Source organism: Canis aureus, chromosome 31 (genome assembly GCF_053574225.1).
Source record: "Canis aureus isolate CA01 chromosome 31, VMU_Caureus_v.1.0, whole genome shotgun sequence".
In the NCBI taxonomy this organism is placed as follows: domain Eukaryota; kingdom Metazoa; phylum Chordata; class Mammalia; order Carnivora; family Canidae; genus Canis; species Canis aureus.
In genome coordinates this window covers 24,327,782-24,334,935 of record NC_135641.1, presented here as the reverse complement: position 1 = coordinate 24,334,935, position 7,154 = coordinate 24,327,782, and the positions used below count along the sequence as shown (strand labels likewise).

At 44.3% G+C, this 7,154-nt stretch overlaps 1 protein-coding gene across 7 annotated transcripts in view; it reads left to right on the top strand.

The window, feature by feature from the left end:
• MASP1 (MBL associated serine protease 1) overlaps positions 1-7,154 on the top strand; it is a 61,463-nt gene that overhangs the window by 16,866 nt on the left and 37,443 nt on the right. The gene's annotated exons all lie outside the window — the stretch shown is intronic.

The window sequence follows — 7,154 nt, the reverse complement described above, 5'->3', positions numbered from 1 at the left end:
TCCCACCTGCGGGACGCCCGCTTCCCAGGCTCTCGGAGACCCCTCCCTGCCAGCCCTCCTTTTCTCCCCGTGTTCATGCTGCCTAGAGACCATCCCCTTTTCTGTCCAGAGCCCTCCTTGCAAAACGGCAATCCTTCCCTGGAGCAATGGAATCTTGGACTCCAAAGACCTGCCAGGCACGGCTCAGGCCCTGCTGCTAACGGTGTCTAGCATTTGCATGGACACAATACCTTCTTAGGGGCTCACCCAGCTCTGTTAGGAGCTTTTTACTCTGGTTCACATGTCAGTAAGAACATTGTCCTGGGACCATCATACGCTTGGGCTCTGAGACTGGATCTGCCATTATCTGGCCATGCAACTCTGAGCCGATTACTTCCTTTCTCTGAGTCTCATTGCGCCCATCTAAGAAAGAAAAGAGATAAACTTGATAGCCTTTCATATCCTTTCTATCTCTGACCTTCTATGGTTCTCTGATTCCAATTACTGGACCAGGGCTGGAAGTCAGGACATCAGGGTTTTGTCTCAGGTCTGTCACTCCTAAGCTGTGTTCCCTTGGGAACTCATGTCACCTCTTCAGGTCCAGAAGCATAATATCAGCCTGAAGTGCATTCATTGCAAGCCTCCATCAGAAGCAAATATATTGGGGATCCCTGGGTGGCTCAGTGGTTTAGCACCTGCCTTTGTCCAGGGGCATGATCTCGGAGTCCCGGAATCAAGTCCCGCGTCGGGCTCCCTGCATGGAGCCTGCTTCTCCCTCTGCCTGTGTCTCTGCCTCTCTCTTTCTCTCTGTCTCTCATGAATAAATAAATAAAATCTTTAAAAAATAAAAAAAAATTTAAAAAGAAGCAAATATATTCAATAAAGAAGGTGAATGTACCTGTCTGCTGGAAAGCTCCACACAGAGGAGGGAGATGGCTACTACTAGTATTACTATTATTATTATTATTATTAGCTTTATGGCCAAATGACTCAGCCAAAATCAAAGCATCAACCTCCAGCTCCTCTCAGATGGGGCCATCATGAGTCTTAAACCCACCAGCTGTGCTATTTTTACTTCCATGGCTTTGCTTTCAAGAGCTTCCCGAGTGCAATACACAACATGCGTGCACACATACATCTCCTTTTTCCCCTGGTCCCAGGCTCTTGTCTGAATCCGGTAACTTTAATTTGCTCTTTCTCATGATCTTTAACTGAAATGTAGGCAAGTGGGTAAAATAGCAAGACTGGGCTGTGGAGCCCTGGCCCAGTCCCTGGAGGTGACAGACTTACTGAGAGCGCAACCCCAGAAGGGCAGAGCACTCCTTTTTGAGTCAGAAGTCCTGGGCTGGGGCTGTGAGTGAATCACTGACCTAAATTCACACATCTAGAGCAATCCTTTGAAACATAGGGAAGTGAGGAGATTCCTGGACTTACATTCTCTTGTGGGATGAAAGCTTTTAGAGATCCCTCACATTCCTCTGGGAGATCAGTATCATTTGCCTGTCCTCTGCCTGTCACCCACCTCCCAGCATTGCCAGGAGGCTCCCCTGAGGGCTAAAGGAACCTAAGACAGACACCACCTGCCAAATGAAGTGGCAGGACTAAGAGGGTTCTGGAGTCCTCGCAGGAAAGGAGTCTATGCTGATGGCTTCAGTGAGATTAGGAATTAGAAACCAGAGGGGATCCAGGGACAGTTCCAGACTCTCATTCTTCTTCAAATTGTGAAATTACCCATGCCCACCTAGCAAGGAGTCCAGAAGCAGCTCTGTTCGGATGATGGAACCTCAGCAGTCCTGTTCTTCTCACCGAGGTACTGAGTGCTGACTAGATCCCAGGGGCCCTTCTAAGTATTTTATGAGTATTAGTTCATGTCATGTTCACAAGAGTCCTGTAATATTACCACTATTGCTGTCACTGTGTCACGGATGACAAAACCTACATCCAGAGTATTTGCATATCCTAGGGCTGCCATCACAAAGTACCACAAACTAGATGGCCTATAACAAGAATATATTATGTCACGGTTCTGGAGGCCCAAAGTCTCATATCAAAGTGTCAGCAGGGCCATGCTTCCTCTGAAGGCTCTAGGGAAGAATCCTTCCTTGCCCCTTCTAGCTTTCTGGTGCTTGTTTCCAATCCTTGGCATCCCCTGTTATGTGGCAGCAGTGTCTTCAATCTCTCCCTCTGCCTTCACACTTTGCTCTGTGTGTGTCTCTGTGAACAAATGTCCCTCTTATAAGGACATCAATCACTGAATTAGGGTCCCCCCACCCCCAAGCCAGCATGATGTCATCTTATCTTGATTACGTCTGCAAGGACCTGTTTCCAGATAAGGTCAAGTCAAATCCAAGGGTTAAGATTTAACTGTATATACTTCAGCAGGGACACAATTCAACCTACAACACAGAGAATTTAAGTGATTTTCCCAGCATGTAATAATTGGTGAAGACTCATGTATGACTCATATAAAGATGATGTCCCTCATGATCCAGTCTCAGCAAGGGGTTACATTAAAAAAAGAAAACTTTAAAATTCAAAGCAATTCACAATTCAACTCTCTCTTGAGAAACCAAAACAGAGCAGTGATGTTCTTACCGCAAACAGTCTTAAATGCCCAATCCCTCCCACCTCTCATATACACACATTCTCTCTCTCTTTCTCTGTCTCTCTTCTCCCCCCTCTTCTTTCTCACAAAGTCTTCATGAACTCCACAACAGGGACTCTTCTGTCTCCTCTCATCCATCCATTTACACCCCAACTAACTGAGTTTATGCTATAGAGGGAAGTAGTTGTGGGTCTAGGTTTCTTTTTTGGGGGGGGGGGGGCGGTGTTCAGGTTTCTTTTCAAAATACTTTTAAAATATAAAAACAGAGAAAAAATATTACCTGTAGTTCAACTAGCCACTGTTAACAGTTAGCTCTAATTCCTTCTCCTTTTTATTTTTGTATTCCTTTAACATAATTGTAATTTCACCATGTACATGGGTTCCCCCCCCCTTTTTTTTTTTTTTGCTTAATATAACCTACTAGGAAAGTTTTCAGATCATTGCAAATTCTCCATTAATGTGATAAGTAATGGGTGCCTAATGGTTACTAAGTTAAGGCTAATTTAACTGCTCTCTTAAAATTGAATATTTACATTGTTTCTGGTTTTCTACCATTATACATGACTGCTATAAGGTGTGGTACAAAGATAAGAAATTAGATTAAGTAACTTTCAAGGCCTCGAGAACCCATGAGATTGAAATTCTCCAAGTGTCAGTTCATAAATGTCCATCTTTCCCTTTGTCGGAAGTTGCTTCCTATACCCCATAGCATATCTCTTGCTGTGCAACAAACCACTTTAAAACTTAGTAGCTAAAACAACATCCATTACGTTTGCCTAGATCTTGTGATCAGAAGTTTGGGATAGGCTCAGCAGGATGGTGCTTTTGCTGGATATGCCCAAGGCCATTCCAGTAGAGGCTTGAGAATCTAGAAAGTCCAAGATGGCCTCACTCACTTGTCTGGCAGTTGGTGGTAGCTGTCAGCTGGTTGGCCTAGAGACCTGAACTGGGGTGATTCATCTCCAGTAGGCCTGGCAGGGCTTCCTCACATGGAGGCTTCAGGGCACTATTTCACATGGGAAAGAGCTACAAGACCCCTTGATGCCTGAAAGAGCTACAGGGCCCCTTGGAAGTGGCATATCTCTGCATATCACATGCCTTTTGTCAAAGCAAGTCACAGGTTTACACACTGAAGACCTACTTCTTCCTGAAGTACCTTGCCATATACAGCTAGAAATACATACTGACACTTTCAACATTGCCTAGAGATCTCCTTAGCAGATCCACAAGTTTATTGTGTACGTTTTTCTATCTTCTATGTGGCCATGGGGAGTTGTGCCAAACGTTTCACCACTAAGTGACTCCAGTGCCTTTGCAAGCTTTCTATAGCTCACTGCTTTTTTACCCTCTACTTGCTGACAATCCCAAAACCCAAGCCACAGGTCTTAATTGTTACTACAACACTGGACTTCTGGCTCTAGTAACTGTATCAGCCAGAGTTCAGTGAGGAAGGCAGATCCTCTGTGAGGATTGGGAGGTAATGGCTATTTTGGGTATCAGAAATCACATGACTAGAGGAGAAGCTGGGGCTGTGAAGGGCAGGGCTTGGAATTAAGAGGATCAGTCACTAATCAGTGTTCCTGAAGCCCTGGCATGGGTGCAGATGTTGACATCTGCAGTGGAATGTGAGAATTCAAGAGCATCTAAGGAGCCAAAGTGGGCCTGTGAAGGGGGCCCATGAGGAGTTCTGTGAGAAGCTGTTGGCATTGAGCAACTCCCACATCTGTGGGTCCATCTACAAGCGGTGGTATGTTTAGGCCACTGTTGGTCATTAGAGCCAGTTGTTGGAAAGAGGCACTGGATGTAGAGTGGAGGAAAGTGAGACAGGTTAGAACCTAATGGGCACATCTACATCTGTCCATCTTGGTATCTGATCACAAAACACCCTGCAGAGAGTAAGGATTGTTGTGTTCTAAACTCACACAAGTTTCTCTTCTAGCCTGGAAGTATACAAGAAGGGAGATTCTGGGGAATGTAGTTCCCAGATTAACTAAATCAACAGCAGGACAATCCAGCACACTCCCTGAATATCTGACTAAATTAATTCTGAAAAGCACTTCAAAGGCCCAAAGAAGATGGGAGAAGCTCCAAGATTTAGCTTGGGAACACTGACAAGCAAAGCCTTGAGGTATTTAGATCTGTATGACAGTCTTTGTTTGTTTGCCTCAAGCCTTAAAGGAGCAGGAGGCTATTGGCCAGGAAATTAGGCTACAATCCCGGGCCTGAAACCACCACTTGATAGATAATAACCTGGCCTAATTCATTTAAATTAGCTGGGCTTCAAGATTTTCCTCTATAAAATGAGAACACTCATTCCTGAGCTACCTCCTCCATACATTGCTCCAGGGACTGGTGGAGAGCTGTCAGTATTAATCTCTGATGAGATGACTTTATAGACACATGGAGAGCAGCCACCATGGTCCTCCCACAGAAACTGGGCCAAAATGTCTCAGCCCTGCCTTAGTTTTGCCAAAGTTTGTTCTTTGCCAAATTTGTTGTTTCTACTAAGGTGAAAATTCATAGAAAACAGACTCTGGCTTCTCCTCCTTAGATCTCTCTCCCCAGCTCCCTGTCCTCAATAGAACCCCCTTCCTATGGCAGGTGGTAGTGGGAAGGAAGGGACAGTTGAGACTCTGAATATCTCTGAGACATCACTATTCCTTCGGCCTGGAAGCTCTTCCTGCTACCCCCTACCCTCCACCTACTATTTCCATCTCCCTAAGTCCTACTCATCTTTCAGGCCTCAGCTCAAAGAATGTTCTTCTTCCTAAATGTTTTATGATTTCCCTCAGCTGGATGTAATTTATTTTTCCTCCTTTAACCCCTGGAGATTCCTATCTTTCACTGCAATAACTATGCCCTGACACATACCCATTTGAGTACTTATCTTACTCTCCTATTAAATTTCACATTCCCAGAGGCAGGGGACTTGCTCTTTAAGCTCATGCAACAAATAAGTAATTTTTGGCATCCTCCACATTGTAGTCCAGACAGAATTTGGTATATAAATATTTTTTGAATTGAGTTGAAAGAAAACAAATTGAGGACATGCATCCATGTGTTGCTGCCCTAAATAACAATAGCCTGAAAGGATATGGTTGCCATAATAAAAAATAGAAAAATGAGGAGTCTGTGATCCCTGGCCAGATAGTTCTCTATTATGAATTTTGTGTCTTCATTTGATAAGGTACTTCCCTCCATCATGTTAATATGATGACCCTAGAAATGGGACAGTCCAAACAGAAGCCAGGACTCAATCTTCTGCCTATACTCAGAGGTAAATGATTTTTGTAGAATTTTTTAATTCATAGCAGGGGCTGCAAATATTAACCAAGGTCAGTGACCCCTCTGTTTGGGTTATGGCTGGAGCTGTCACTGAGCCACATCCTCTCTGGGAGACAGTCCACGAACCCAAGATAAAGTTTGAAGAGGCCCTTGAGCCAGAAAATTTGTTTGGCAAAGTGCCTATGTGTTTGGTCATGTATTCTCTGGGTTGGTGGGTTCCTTTCTTCAGGGTCAGAATAGTTCCAAAAGTAAAACTGTATCAGGAAATGCTTGTGGTTATCTCTCTACTCCTGAGCAAGTCACTGGCCTTTGGACCTCAGTTTCCTCAGTTCTGATATTCCAAGACTCTATTCTGAGCTGTAGGCTGAATTCCCAGGATTCCAGGGCCTTCTCTTCCCTGCTCCTAAAGGTGTAGATGTCTCAGATGTTCCCATGGGCTTCAGCCAAAACATGCTTACATGTTCTCTGCAATAGTGTGGCTCTGTATGGGATGACTGTTTTATCTGCCATCATGAAAATGTCCTTTATCCAGGAATTTATAAGAGAGTTTATTATCACAGTCTTTCATTAGGTCTCCCCCGATCTAAGTTATCCCTGGTTGGTTTCTTTTTTATTTTTTTTTAAGGCTTTTACTTATTAATTTATGAGAGACACACAGAGAGAAGCAGAGACATAGACAGAGGTAGAAGCAGGCTTCCTGCAGGGAAGCCCGATGAAGGACTCGATCCCAGGATCCTGGGATCACACCCTGAGCCACAGACAGACGTTCAACCACTGAGCCACCCAGGCACCCCTCCCCTGGTTGCTTTCACATGAAAGTGTCCAAGCTACAGAGAGTAGCTACATGGAACGTGTCCATGCTACAAAGACTTTGGGGATATCAAAGTACAGGAAGGGAATTGTGAGTCTGGAGGTGTTAATGCTCAAGGCGTCACTATTCATTAAATAACTGACCTGGTATTACATGGTTATAGGTCACGAAGAAGTTCGAGTTCATCAAGTTCTTCAACAGAAAGCAATCACTGTGTTGAAACTCCTGCTCATCATCTTCTAGTTGGCCTATCGAATGTGTGGGTATGGTGACTTGTTAGAATACTAGTATGTCGGAATTGGAAGAGAACATATAGCTCAGCTAGTTCAAAACTCTGTTCTATCAGGTGGATAACTGAGAGCTAGAGAGGAGGTGGCCATATAACTGTTTATGGTAGTCAAGAATAAGCTCATGACCTCTAACTGCCAGGTCCATCTACCTTATATTACTCCAAAGCAGAAGTCACCAAGACCT